This window comes from Acomys minous (genome assembly GCF_964271855.1).
Source record: "Acomys minous genome assembly, chromosome: 17".
Lineage (NCBI taxonomy): Eukaryota > Metazoa > Chordata > Mammalia > Rodentia > Muridae > Acomys > Acomys minous.
The window spans coordinates 68,546,150-68,562,175 of record NC_140500.1 but is presented as its reverse complement, the minus strand read 5'-3'; positions in this window follow the sequence as shown (position 1 = coordinate 68,562,175).

The following is a 16,026-nucleotide window of genomic DNA, read 5'->3' as shown; positions in this document are numbered from 1 at the left end:
TTTGTCTGACCCTCTGCCAGCTATCTTAGTTTGTCTGAACTTTGTCTATGCAGAAAACATTGGCTAATAACACCCTTTGTTTTAGGCTTTGAATTTTTAAAAAGCTATTTTATTTGGGATTCTTTAATGCTTATACCGCCCTTCCAACCTACTTACCCTAAATAGTAAAGAAAAGAGATTAATGGAAACAGAAGAAGAAACCTTTTTAAAGTCAGTTCCTGGGAGAGATTCCGCTGGCATCACTTACCCAGAAGCAAACTCCAATTGATATCCCCTCCTAAAAGAGAAATTATTTTTTTCCAGTGGAATTTTACTGTGGATACAAACCTCTGTTAAGGGCAGGTTACATAGCTAACAGCAAATGGCTAACACAAAATGAACTCCATGGCATTTCAGGTCATTTTGTGTGCATATTATGATTTCTTGTTTTGAGAATTTACGTGATTTTTGTGTGCAAATGGGTTTATTGTATTATTTCCTTTGCTCTACTTCTTCTATATATTCATTTATTTTTATATTCTGGTTTATTTGCTTTTGTTTTTCTCATATAATTTTCTTTTATTTTTCTTTATGCACCTGTTTGTTTCCTAAGTAAAGAAAGAAAGGTTATATTTCCAGATGGGAGGGGAAGAGGAAAAGATCTGGAAAAAAATGGAGCAGGGTAAACCATAATCAGAATATATTGCATGGAAAATATATGTTTTCAATAAAAGAATAAAATAAAAACATACTTGGCTTCTGAATTATTGGAATGTGCAAAGGCAAATCCTTCTGATTACTGGACAGTGATAAATGCTTTTTGTTCTATACTTTCCCTTGTTCTTTTTTTTTTTTTAATGTGTTACAGGACAGCAAAATTAAACCACAGATCAAAAAGATCTGCTTGGCTTTATGAGGGGGAAGAAGCAAACCCAGCAAAACCATGGTTCAAGGAGAAAGATTTACATATATCTGATACTACAATAAAATATTATGACAAGTGAGATTCACATAATATCTCAAGGGCACACATGTAGATCTCAGTGAATAAAGGAGGTCGGCCAAGCAAGTTGACTCTCAAATGAACTTGAACTCATTTAAGGGTGATTCATTTCAATATGTAACTAATAGTCATGTATCACTCAAGAACACATCATTAGAAGGCACAGAACACAATTTTAAAACATTTTGCTACACTGACAGTGTGATATTTTGTTTTCTGAGAGCAAAAGTCTGTAACAGACTTGAAATGAGAATTTTTAATATTTTTCTTTAATATTTTTACATAGCATTTTATCATATTACTTGTGAATATTGTCAAGAAAAAATGGGCTCCATCTTTAATTTAACTCTTACACTGATATCTGTTTCTTTTCATAATTTTTATTTAAGAAGAACTTATAAATAACATGTTCATAAACTATTCAAAAGGGAATAGCACACTGTTAAATAGATATCACTAAGTACTCTTGAACATATACATTTTTAAGGTTCATTTATGATTAAAAAAATGTCACTTCCAATCCTATTTGCACTCATCAAGATCCCCACAGATATAAATTGCCTCTAAACATTTGCTCTGTTCAGATGTCTTTTGAGTGACAGATTTTTATCTTTGGGTGCATGATGAGACAGAGATCTATTATCTACCTATCCAAGAATACCCCACTTATTATTAGTATTGGGAAAGGACAAATAATATACACAATTTTTATCATGATTTCTGATTTTATCAAGGAATTAGATAATAATTTCCAACCTCTTGTGTGTCGTGCAGTGTGTCTGTGTTTTTCTACAGAAGACAATGAAAATGGATGTGACTACATATACAGAGAAGAAACCAGACATTTTCTTTAGTCATTTAAGGTCAAAATATGAGTTTATAAGAAGCAAAATAAATATAATTTGAAACAATGAAAACTTAGCATCTATGTCAAATATACTGGTCCTTTGAGTCATATAAATATTTATTTATGTATTTTTCTTTTTTATGGTTTTTATTTTTAACACATACATTTATATTATTACACAGATATAAAATAAGCTACCTACAGCAAGAAGGAACATGAAACAATTAGGAATTGGTTAAATGGCTATTTGGATTTGGCAGTCTTGAAGAAAACATCTTTCCTATCTTGGTGTATGTAAATTCCAAATGTAAATCAATATATATCGTATCTCATCTTTATCAACCTAAAACATCTATCTAGACCTAAAAACATCTTAAGCTAAACAACTAAGCTTATATGCTAATGCTTAGCTTAGGCAGTTGTGTAGACTAAAGGAGAATTTCAGGTGCAGCTCACACAGCCACATCTTAAAGTTTCTGGTTCAGTATCTGGGCACAATGGCACAGCACACATTCCTAATAATACATTGAGAAACTAGGGGAAGTACCTGGAAAAAATATGAAGATCTCTTCTTTACATTCACATAAAACTACACCCCTTAGAGGTAGTGTGGCACATAATTAATCAACCACTTTGTAAAATTCTCTATAAAAAAAACTCATGATCAAATTTAATGCTTATTGAAAACATAATCATCTAGTAGTTTTTAAAACTCAGGATATGAGAAATCCAATATTAAAAAAGAGTATTTGAATACACTGTGTTTATGTCAATATTGAAGAACAATGTTAATGCTATGTGAAACTATAATGGTAGCTATAAAATACCATTGTTTTCTTGTTTTGTTAAAATGTACATATAAAGTCATTTTAATACTCTATACAACATGGACATATGTTCCATTCCCAGAATCTACATGACATCTCATAATTTTCTATAACTCCAGCCTAAGGGGATCAGATACTCTAATCTGGCCACTGTGGGCATTGCACTAACTATATACATATACATACAAGTAGAAAAAGCAACCATATGCATAAAAAAATAAGTAGGAATAATTTCAAAATGTAAATGAAATATCATGAATACTGTTAAACACATGTGGCATTATACACATGGGCATGAAATCATTTCTATATTTTTTCTAAAGTCTCATTTTTATTTTAACTATGTGTTTCTGATTGTGTGTGCAAGTCTGTATGAGTATACATAAATGAAGTTGCCCAGAGAGGTTATAAGAGGGAAGAAGATCCCCTAGAGCTTGCTTTGAAGGCAGTAATGAGCTGCCCAATGTGGCTGATGATGTACTGTCAACCAAACTCACTGTCTCTGGAAAAACAATAGACATTCTTAACTAGTGAGCTTTACTTTTAGATCCTAATTTTACATTCTTGTATTTACTTCTAGAATACTTTCTAGAATGATGTTCATCTTTTGAAAAATAATACTCTAATCTAGTTTTTAATGAGAATGTATCTTCTATTCTCAAAGAAAATTGGGAAAGTGAGTTCAGTATCAGTGTTAACACTCAGTCACACACTTGGAGGTGATATTAATTATTACTACATATAAATTATATTTTCTACAAACAACATGGAAGTTGATTCCTATATAGCCTTTGACAATCAATATATTTTACAATCCTAAAATGAAATGTGAACATTTAGTGAATGCATGAACTATAAATAAACGTAATTGTTAATTGCTGCATAATTCTGCATATTTTTGCATAATTGTTCCTATTACATTTGCACTGTCATCTACTTAGCTATTCATGGGCAATTATGTTTTTTAATCCAAATATTATAAATGATATTAAAATAAATGATTGTATGTATTTGCATATGTTATAAAATTACAATAATGTTTTGTCTAATAAATTTTTGTATTTTATATATCTGTATAAAATACTGAGTATTATTTTATTACTTAGTTTCTTTTTATGATTATAACATAATTTATTTATCCCTTTTATTTCCTCTCTCTACACCTTGACGTACATATCTCTCCTTCCTGTCTCTCTTTCAAATTAATAGCCTCCTTCTTATTAAGAGTTGTATATCCTGAAAGGTTTTTTCCCATTTCAGTGAAGATGTTCCTAAAATGCATTGTAAACTAATTCTTGAAAGTTTATAAGTGTGTTGTTCATTAAAAAACAAAAAAGCTATTTTTGAATGATTTTTGGAATGGAGCAATTTCCAACACATAAAAGTAAAGGTTAACTTGCAAGCAGCATGCCATCAAAGCACCTGAGGTCAGAGGGAGTTACCTTGGGAAAGCAGAGGATTACTGTGAAGGAAGAAAACAATAAGAGGAAATTACACCTTTGATTGGACTTCTTAACTGTTTTCTAGTCCCATGACCAGCTATTAAAGATACATTCTTGTTAATAGAAAAATCAAATCAGCTTCACTGTTTCCAACTTCTCTAAACTGAATCTTGAAAGAATATAAAGCACAAAAATTATTATGTGAAGGATTTTTTGACTTCTCACAAGACTGTGAACTTATGTCTTCTGCAATAGCAAGTCATTGTCAACACTAAAAGTTCTATGGTATCTTAATTGAAGAAGCTGAATGTCAACCCTAGGAAGCCTGGTTAGCTAAGAATACTTGTCTCAGAAGATGCGTGTTAATAATCTGTTTTCACTAAGAGGTATGGAAGTTTGCCATTTGGGCTCTGATTCATCCACCATCCCCACCTTAACCAAGTCAGTCTGGCTGAAGATGGGAAACATCAAGACCTAGAAATTTCCCTTTAATGTTCATGGTAAAATTTCATCTACATATATATGTATATATGTGTGTGAATATATATATGCGTATGTGTGTGTTTGTGTTTGTGTATGTGTGTGTGTGTGTGTGTGTGTGTGTGTGTGTGTGTGTATTTATAGGCCGTAAAAGGCCATCTCATTACCTGTACTGGAGTGACATGACATGCATTTGTGAAGTGCTTGATTTTGGTGCCAAGAACTGGAGTCCTATCCTCTGACGTAGTAGCCTATATTATGAAACTCTGATCCATTCTCAAATATCACAGGAAGGCCTGTAGTTAAAGAAAAGTAAATAACATTATTTGTGGCTACTTTGTTATTTATGAATGAAGAACTGGATTTTACCTACTGAATAGTTTTTTGGGTGTTTTTTGTTTTTTTTTTTTGTTGTTGTTGTTTTGTTTTGTTTTTACATTTGGTTTTATGAGACAGAGTTTCTCTGTGTAGCTTTAGGTGTCCTGGACTTTCTTTGTAGACAAGGTTGGCCTTGAACTCACAGAGATCCACCTGCCTCTGCCTACCAAGTGTTGTGATTACAGGTGTGTATCACCACATGCTTGGCTCTTATTTTATCTATTACAAAGCAATAAACAAGATACGTTATTTCCTTACATTGCACTCCCAAGGACTCAAAACAAAGGTTTCAGGAGTCTAGGAACTATTGAATCTCAATATTACATCATAAGGGGTGGAGGAATGGTGTTATTTAAAAACAGGAATTCTGATAGCTTACAACACAGTTTTTAATACAGCTTTTAAAAGAGACTTACTCTAATTATAAAGATTTAAAAACTAAATGCTTTAGATTTTAAAAATGAAGAATATAAATAAGAAACAAAAGGATATTTCAAACCTTATCATGTAGAAAATGCAAATATTTTATTTCACCGCTATATTAGTAAATATTTATCAAGATGTTGTAAAAATCACCCAGTGAATAAGAATATTTTGTGCTGTGAGGTTTTGAAGATCTTATCTATTTTACCTTACCTATCTATAGAATTATATCTATCTGTTACACCTAGGATGTGTATTCTTGTGATTAAAAATAGGCTGGTAATTGACATGACCATGACTTGATCAACTAACTATTAACTTGTATAATTTACTATCCTAAATAGCATGCAATAGCACTTTCAATGTATTGGAGGTAAACTTTGTAGCTACTTGAGCTATAAGGGTACAATAACTCATATTAGACTAGAATTATACATAATATATGTGAAGAATAATCTTAAATTTGAATTGTAAACCAGTATATTAGAATTAAACTTTTTTGTATCAATATACAAAATAATGTATCATTGATTTAAAAATAATCTTATTTGTGAGTAACAATTAAGACCTTAAGTCGAGGTATAGACTTAATAATCTGTAAATGTTTTAGATTTTAAAAATGAAGAATATAAATAAGAAACAAAAGGATATTTCAAACCTTATCATGTAGAAAATGCAAATATTTCTATATGCCTCCTTCTTTCTTTTCAACTCCTATCTACAAACCTAAGAAAGAAAGATAAAGAAAAAGCGAGATGTACCTGGAGTCCAACCTCATTTTCTCTCTGGAAAGGACAAATAGTAACTTGCAGCCAGCTCCCAATGAAAATAAACATCTATAGCCTTAAGAAAGCACCCAGAATCCTACCCAACCCCCATTAAGGAAAATGAGACATAGTTCTCTTAAGGTTTCTTATGGCTGATTTGGGATGAATAATACCTTTGTAGGGGCCCAAATGAACTTGGGTGAAATTGTTAAAGAAGTTAGGAATAGAATTTGTGGTTCGGTTTCTAAATGTTGAGAAATTCCAGGCTTAATAGAAGTCCTCTGTGTGTGTCCTACAGAATATGGCATTTAAAGATATTTTTATGGTTTTAAGGATTCTTTAACAATAAGACAGGTTAACTCCTGGCAACACCCAGTCTACCTCAAAGAAGATGATGAATATCACAGAACTTCCTTATGAAGGTGGCTTCAAATATAGCAAACCAGCCAATGGGGAAAATGTCCTCATTTTGGCTACAGACAAAATTCTGCCTAAAATAGGGAAGGTTGGATGTAGGCATATTTGATGGCCAAACTCTACCAAGACAGGGAAAGTAAGTCCTCTATAGTTTTTACTTCACATATATGTCTGTCAGACATACTGGGACAGAAGGCTAAAGATGATGCTCCAACATTATAGAGAGTTTTGGCCTACTGTAAGGCAGCAAATTGTCTTTGTCATTTTTTTCACTTTGAAAAGTGATAACCTGTTTACTCAGGTAATTAAATTTATTCTTTCTCAAGTCTCTGATGAGGTTGAAGACTGCATAGTTTAGTTTTGCAATTAAGCTTAGATTTTTAGGGGTTAAGATCTTTTTAGGTCTAGTTAGATGTTTTAAGTTGATAGAGATGAAATAAGATAGATATTGATTTACATTTGGAATTTTAGACTAACCAAAATAGCAAATATGTTTGTACCAAATACAAATAGACAAAACACTATGAATGTAACATTAATATAATTCCTGATTGTTTTGTGTCTCTTCTTACTGTACTGTACTGTATGAATTTTATATATGTACAATAATATAAATATATATTAAAAACAAAAACATTTTAAAAAGAATTTCATGCAGAAGAAAGATGTTTAAGTTTGTATCCAAGTTGAATAAAATAGGTGGAGTATGTCAGGCCTTCAGGTACCACCTTAACAATATTCTTGAGATAGAAAAGAGGACTATTGAGAATTGATGGTCAGAAGCTTAACTCCAGGTTCAGTGAAAGACTGTCTCAAGTGAATAGAAAAAGAGTGATAGAACAGGCATCCTATATCCTCCACATACATCCACATATGTACACAGATAATTACAGCCACCAACACACATGACTATTTACCACAAATGTGCCTGTTTGCCTGCATTTATGCATATGTGTGTGCGCCTGCACATGCAATCACACACACACACACACTCAAACACCAATTTTTAGTAAGTAATTTTATGATAGTTTTCTATAACCACAATATTTGTATATACATATTCAAATTAAAACAGAAGAAAGAAAATGTTCAGATGAAAATGTGAGGCATCATTCAAACTATGGGTTGCTATATTTATTTCATTTTTATTATAGTAATTCTACGTAAATGTGGATTCACATTAATATTTCTAGTACTGTTGAAGAATGTTCAAACACAATTTCTCAAATTTCTTTATTTTCTGCCCAATTTTGAAATGTTTATTTTCTGTGTTAGGTATAAGTGTACATGGTATTGCAGTATGTATAAAGATCAGAGTTCAACATATGCAAATCTGTCCTGTCTTCTACTATGTTGAAGAATGATGTCTTCTGTTGTCTGTTGTTTGTGATGTTGACTGTTCTCTCTACACTAGATGAGCCAAGGCAATTCCCCTGACTGTGACTTCCATTTCTCTATAGGAATGTAGTATCATCATGATGCCTGACATTTAATTATATTTTTTGCTTTATGTTAAACAAACTTTGTGACTCTCTCTCTCTCTCCTTCTCTCTCTCTCTCTCTCTCTCTCTCTCTCTCTCTCTCTCTCTCTCTCTCTCCTTCTCTCTCTCTCTCTCTGTGTATGCATGTATGTATGTGCCACAGTACATTTGAGAAAGTCAGAGGACAACTTGCTAGTTGTTTCTCTCCTTCTACTGTGTTTATACCTGGAATCAAATACTGTATTTTAAGCTTGGTAGTAGTTGCATTTAAATGTAAAACCATCCTACTATCCACATCATTTGAATTGCTATGTGTTGCATTGGGTGTGTCTACATTTTTCCCCCCTAGGGCTTCCAGATGCATTGTTTTTTTTTGTTGTTGTTTTTTGTTTTTGTTTTTGTTTTTTGAGACAGAGTCGCTCTGTGCTAGCCTTGGCCATCCTGGACTCCCTTTGTAGACCAGGCTGGCCTCGAACTCACAGTGATCTGCCCACCTCTGCCTCCCGAGTTCTGGGCAAATGTATTGTTAAGTTGCTTATATGGAATGTTTGTAATTTCTTTATAAAGACAGTGCTATGAATTTTCCTCTTAGCACCGCTTTCAATATGTTGCACAAATTTGGCCATGTTTTTTGTTCATTTTCATTGAATTTCAGGAAGTCCATAATTTCTTTCTTTATTTCTTCCCTGACCCAGGTGTCATTAAGTAGAGAGTTGTTTAGTTTCCATGTGTGTGTATGCTTTTTATTATTTCTGTTGTTGTTGTTGAAGTCTAGCCTTAGACCATGGTGATCTGATAAGATAGAAGGTATTATGTCAAACTCCTTGTATCTGTTGAGGCTTGCTTTTTGACCTACTATGTGATCAATTTTGGAGAAGGTTCCATGGGGTGCTGAGAAGAAGTTATAATCCTTTGTGTTTGGGTGAAATGTTGTGTAGATATCTGTTAGATCCACTTGATTCATGGCTTTGGTTATGATATTATTTCTCGGCTTTGTTTCTGTTTCAATCACCTATCCTTCAGTGAAAGTGAAGTGTTGAAGTCTCCCACTATTAATGTGTGGGGATCAATGTATGATTTAAGCTTTGGTAATAGATATTTTACAAATGTGGATGCCTTCGTATTTGGAGCATAGATGTTCAGAATTATGATGTCATCTTGGTTGATTTTACCTCTGATGAGTATGAAGTGTCCTTACTCATCCCTTTTGATTAATTTTGGTTGAAAGTCTTATTTATTAGATGTTAAAATGGCTACACCAGCTTGCTTCTTGTGGTCGTTTGCTTGGAATACTTTTTCCAACCTTTTACCCTGAGTTAATGCCTGTCCTGTGGGTGAGATGTGTTTCTTGAATGACAGAAGAATAGTGTTTATGCATCCACTCAGTTAGTCTCTATCTTTTATTGGAGAATTGAGCCCATTGATGTTGAGAGATATTAATGACAAGTGACTGTTATGTCCCTTAATTTTTGATGTTGGTTATAATAGAGAGATGATGTGGTGTTGTGTTTTTATGATGGTGTAGTTATCTATTTCCTGTGTAGTTGTGATTGTGGCTTGTCTCTTTGGGGTGGAGTTTTCCTTCTAATAACTTCTGTAAAGCCCCTTGGTGGAAAGGAAGTGTTTGAATTTTTTTTTTTTTGTCACGGGATATTTTGTTCTCTCCTTCAATGGTTATTTATAGTTTTACTGGGAGATGTAGTGTGTCCTGGCATCTGTGGTCTCTTAGCATTTGAAAGACCTCTTTCCAAGCCCTTCTGGGTTTTATGGTCTCTGCTGAGAAGCTGGGTGTAATTCTCAGAGGTTTGCCATTGTACAGTACTTTGCCTTTTTCTTTTGCTGTTTTTAGTTATATATATATATATTGTGTGTGTGTGTGTGTGGTTTTATTATTATGTGTTGGGAAGATTTTCTTTCTAGTCTATTCTACTTGGTGTTCTGTAGGCCTCTTGTAAGTTTATATTCAGCTTTCTTTAAATTGGGGAGATTTCCTCTATGATTTTGTTGAAGATATTTTCTGGGCCATGGAGTTGAGTCTATTCTCTTTCCTCGATGCCTATTATTCTAAGGTTTCATCTTTTCATGGTGTCCCTGATTTCTTGGATGTTTTGTGTCAGGAATTTTTCTGACTTAGCTTTTTGTTTGATGGCTTCTTCATGTTCTACTATTGTATCTTCTATTCCAGAAATTCGTTCCTCCATTTCCTGGATTTTGTTAGAGAGGATCACTTTTATGTTGCCTACTTTCTTCTCTTAGGTATCTCATTCCTGGTTTTCTTCTGTCTGTGCTTTTATCACTGTTTCCATTTTCATCTTCAGATCTTGAACCATTTTATTGATTTCCTTCATCTGGTTGTTAGTATTTTTCTGAAATTGTTCCTGTGCCTTTCTATAGACCTCTTTTATGTCTTCCACCTGTTTGGCTGCATCTTCTTGCATTTGGTTATATATTTTATTGGTTTCCTCCATTATTATCTTCATTACTAAGGATTTGAGGTCATTTTCTTGTATTTTGATTGTGTTTGAGTTCTCAGGGTTGCTTTCTTTGGTATAGCTGGGATCTGGGGATGCTAGTTGTTTTGATTTTTGTTGTTTGCATTCTTATGCCGTCCTTTCATCATCTTGCTATCTCTAATGTTGGGTGGTAGCTTCTGGTATCCTTCAGTGGTTGTTGAGAGTGGGTAGTTGGTGAGTGATTATAGGTCACATGCCCTTGCCTGTGGGGATCAGAGAGTTTTTTTACTGGAACTAGCAGGAGACCTGGTTTTTGTTCCAGGAAATTTTGCATTACACCTTAACCTCCTTACTGGGTCAGCAGAGGTAGGCTTCTGCCTTATTCCATTCATGCTACTGAGGAGATTCAGTCCAGCTGTGTTGGAGGCCCCTGTTTAATTTTCTGTCTTGACACCTTGGAGAAGACTAGCCTTTCCCAAGCCTGTAGGAGACCTCACCGGGCTGTGGGAACTGTGGCTTTTTCTGCTCAATTGTTCAGGCCTGGACCACTGTGGTCCACAGACAGGTTCCTACCTGAATCTGTCTAGATAGCGGATTAGTCTAGATTGTGTACCTTTGGAGCCTCTGTCCCACCAAGCCATGGCTGCAACACAGACTCCCCTCTGGACACCTAGGGCAGTCCCTCTTCCCCTATAAGCATAGAAGTCCCTGCTGGGCCTTAGGGACCGTGGCTTTATCTGCCACATTGTCCAGGCATGGACAACGGTGGCCAGCAGACAGGTTCCTGCCCCATCAGTCTAGATAGCCAACCAGTCTAGATTATAAGCCTTTGGTGGTTTAGTCTCACTGAGTTGTGGCCGCAAATCAGACTCCGTTCCAGATCCTCAGGGCTGTCCAGCTTCTCCCATGAGCATGTGAGTCCCTGCTGGGCAGTGAGGCCTGTCCTGGCTGGGTTCTATCAGCCCAATTTTGCAGGCTTGTTCAGCTGAGGCTGGCTGCATGCCTCTGGCCGGACCTTCCCAGACTATGCAGGCAGTTTCTGGGCACTGTGCACTTGGCTGTGGCCTCTAGTGCTCCCCATGGACTAACATGGACAGGTTTACTTCTTTCCCTGAGACATCCCCAGGCCAAGAGCTTCGGTGTTCCACTGCCACATACACTGTGCCTAGGTGATAGAGTCTGGCTACAGTCTGCAGGTGCATTCCTTTCCAAAGCCTGGAGAGTGGGTTCAGATCATCTGTGGGCTGTTGTTTGACTCAGGGCTAAGCTCACCAGTGGTCTTCATTCTGCAGGGCCCCACTCAGTGTTCTTCAGTTCTTGCAGTCTGTAGTTCCCAACCCAGTCCCTGGTCTCCCTGCAGTAGATTAGATACAGTTGATGACAGGTGCTGCCATCTTGGAACCATGAATATTTCTTAATGAACTGAGCCATCAACCCAGTATCTTTCCTTCTTTAAATATAATTTTAAGCAGTTTTAAAGATTTATTTAATATTATTATATTTTAGTGCCACAAAGTCTCTGTATATGATAAAGCATAAAACATTGAGATTTTATATGAAAAACTAAGATGGTAATGAGAAAAGGAGATAAATTCCCTCATTGCTTGTTGTGTATACTTTCCAAGGCCTATTTTCTTTAGGTTGTTCAGGATGCTATTACAAACACAATGAAGGACGTAGCTAAACATTAACAATCTAGATCTCTTACAATGCTGAAGATATCCATGTCCAACATCAATAGGGACAAAATTTTTCTGTCTACATAGAACTAGCTTCTCTGATCCTTTTTATTGTGTGCTACATAATACTGCATAAGCCTTTACTCTTAGTGAAGAAGAAGAAAGAGTGGGCAGATCTGTTATCTTCTGCCACTTTCTGGGTACTTGAATAGAGATCTGGTTTCCAGGCTTATGAGAAAGATTTTTTTAACCAATGAGCAATGTTGTCTGCCCCAAGATTCTTTTAAGGTGCAGTTTATTTCTTGGATTAGGATCTTTGTCAACAGATTCATTTTCATCACTCAGCTGAAAGGATTTTCACCAACATAAACCTTTCTTGGTTTCATAATTCAATTTCTGATTATGGAACCAATTCATATATTTATCAAACTTTTAATATAATATTGTTATCTCTTTGAATGGTTAACTACTGTAGTAACACGTGTAGGCTTGCTGTCCCAACATGACATTACCGGTTTTCTCTGCTTGTGTATCCTCACATAATTGTATATAGACCTCAAAGAATCAGTGATTTTTAATTATCTGTGTATATTGTGGGTCCATTATAACACATAAAGTACTATATATCCTCCAGAACCTCCTATCCATGATTCTTATCTCTTCCATATGCCACATTCTTTTGGCCTCTAAATCTAGAGACCAAAGGAGGCAATAGCCTGTATATTTGGGGTAAATAATAGTGGTTAAAAACTGTCTCTCAAAGAGCTTATGAAGTTCTCCTGTATGTTAATATTGTGTGAAAAAGAAATCATGAGAATAAATTGGTAGGGCTCAATGTGTAATAGTAACCTTTAATCCCAGTAATTGTGAAGCAGAGGCAAATAAATCTTTGTGAGTTTAAGGACATCCTGATCTATACTGTTAGTTCCAGGACAGTGCAAACTACACAGTAACACCCTGTCACTAAATGAAAAGAAGTGTTCTCACTAATGACTCAATTTGTGTATATATTATGCTTTGTTAGTGTGAAATAAATAAAATACAAGAACATGGATAAAACAAGCATGAAAACATTAGTGCAAAGAGAGAGAAAAGAATGGTGGAGAGCAATTATTTTATATGGTCTTTTGCCTAACTCCACTTGTAAGTAGACTTTGATCCCTCTGTCCTGGAGAGCAAATGATGTGCATTTTCTTGTCCTCACAAAATTGCTATCTCATCAAAGCAAGCACAGTCTCACACTGGGTAGAGCCTTTGGGAAAAAAGGAGGAAGATTAATAACTGTTGATTGTTTTAAATGTAATTAAGGGCCTGAGAAATTTCAAAATCCAATAGAACAACTGTTGTGTTCCCCACAGGGCTCTGTGACAAATGCATCCATTTGGCCATGTGGATAACTTGCATGGTGAGATAATGGGGGAGTCAATAGTCCATGATGATCAGTGTAGTAGGTGAAAAATTACTTTCCCTTGTTTTTCCCTTGTGGTTCCTTAGGGCCAGCTTCATAAATAGATGGATTTAGAGCTTCACTTTTAGTGAGTACTGAGAACAAGAAAGAATTTATCCGCATCCCAAATGAGATACTTTGCCCTTGATCTAGAAGCAGAACAAAAAAGAAAAACTGCTTGGTGAAGGTGTCTCCAAACAATGTCTTTTAAATTGGAAATGGCTTTCTTCTTCTACTTCTCCTTCTTCTTTTCTTTCTTTCTTCTTCTTCTTCTTCTTCTTCTTCTTCTTCTTCTTCTTCTTCTTCTTCTTCTTCTTCTTCTTCTTTCTAATTAGACATATGTCTGTTCAATTTTTTCTGTACCTTTGTTCTTTTAAAATGGCACATTTTGTTACTAGGTTCACTAACAAGATACCAATCAGAGACACATACCATTTATTGATTCAGAATATTGTTTTATGAAAATGTAGTGCTATCATTTACAGCCAGCAAAGCCAACTCATTCTGAAATGTCTGGTAATTGCTATTCCAATACTGTAAAATCTAAATTTAGTTTATAAGGTGGTACCACTGTCTTTATTTTGTTCTCATTAAAGTTTTAAATTATTGTCCCTTTTAATATGTAGGATAAAAATGGATAATCTTTTATTTATTTCAGACATACAAAAATATTCCAAAGTAACCCAATATTTTGAGCATTGTCCTGATGCAAATTAAAATTTATAGAAAAATAATATATTTTTGCTTATATATCTTTTAAATATTTGAAAAATTAAGTGCATCTCTGTTTCGACGTGTTTGCCACATATGTGTACATGACCATGATAAGTAGGTGAGACCCAAACAACCTGTGAGCAAAGAATAAAGTTCTTTGCATCTAGAAGTGCAGGAAGCACACTTAATTTCCAAATTACTTCTCTTGCACCTAGGTGATAGTTTTATAAACAACATTTCCAATACAAATAAAGATACTACAAAATTCTGTGCAAGTTTTACTGAAAATCCTTGGGGCCAAGCAAGAAACTATCCCTAACATTGTGCCTGTGGAAATAGAAGAGTGCACATAGTGTGCCTGTGCAAGCTAAGGAGTAAATGCCAGATGGAATTATCGAAAGACTCATAAAAGGAAAAAAAAGACATTTTTTAAAATAGTTCATTGGAGGCTTTATAGGTTAACTTGAAAAAATATATATACTGATACTGACTGAGACCTGGAACAATTGAGGAATTTTAAGAAGAATAGTTTGGTGTTTTAAAAGCTTTATGAAAACTGGAAACTGCAAAACCCACAGTAAACACAACAATAAAAGGAAGGATAAATTTGGATGCACTTCAAGATTTTAGAGTATATTAATGAGTATGTGCAAAAGCAAAGATGAAAGAATAATAAAAATTAGACCTCAAAGTAATAAAATGAAAACAAGTACTTGCAGAGGAACACATAATCAAATATTTGGTTCTTTGAATGAATTTGTTACAAAGGTCAACAGTATGATGTATATCTCAAGAAATCATTACAACAGAAACCATTGAAATCCAATGGACAGTTGGGCAACATCTCAAATCTTATATCCTCTCAAATTTAAAAATCTAGGAAAAATAGATAAATTTCCAATGATTATATCAAGTTACTACTACTACTGCAGCTACTATCACTACTACTACTACTACTACTACTACTACTACTACTACTACTACTACTACTACTTTCTTCAAAAATAGTTGAAAAACTTTGGTAACATTTTCTTTCTTTCTTTCTTTCTTTCTTTCTTTCTTTCTTTCTTTCTTTCTTTGTGTGTGTCTGTTTTTGAGATAGGGTTTCTCTGTGTAACATCTCTGGCTGTTCTGGAACTCGCTCCTTATTCCAGGTTGGCTGGGAATCCACGAAGATCCACCTGTCTCTGACTTCCAACTGCTGGGGTTAAAGGTGTTTGCTACCACTTCCCAGCCTATTGGTGAAATTTTTACAAGCCAACCAACCCATAAGCAAACAGACAATAAAAACAAAGACGACCTATTGGAAGAAACTAATAACCTCTGAGAAACTGGCACTGCTGGTTATAGGTAGCCAGGCTGAAAAGATAAATGGACAGTGTCATCACATGTTGTAATAATTGAAAGAAGTTGCATATGAAATCCTAGAAGACATTAACCATCTTGATTTTGCTAATCTTACTAACTTCCTCTGCCCTATGATCTTCCCAACATTTTCCCAATTTTTAAACGTAAGTATAAACTGTGTTCAAACCTGAATTTTGAATAGTTTTTCATAAAACTGCAGTAAACCTTTTCCTTGGTTTTAGGCAATGACTGTGAATAGTTACTTTCTGCATCACATCCACATCAGACTGAAAAAATTAGCAGTTGTAAAAGTCTACTGTCATTATTATGGGATTTCTTATT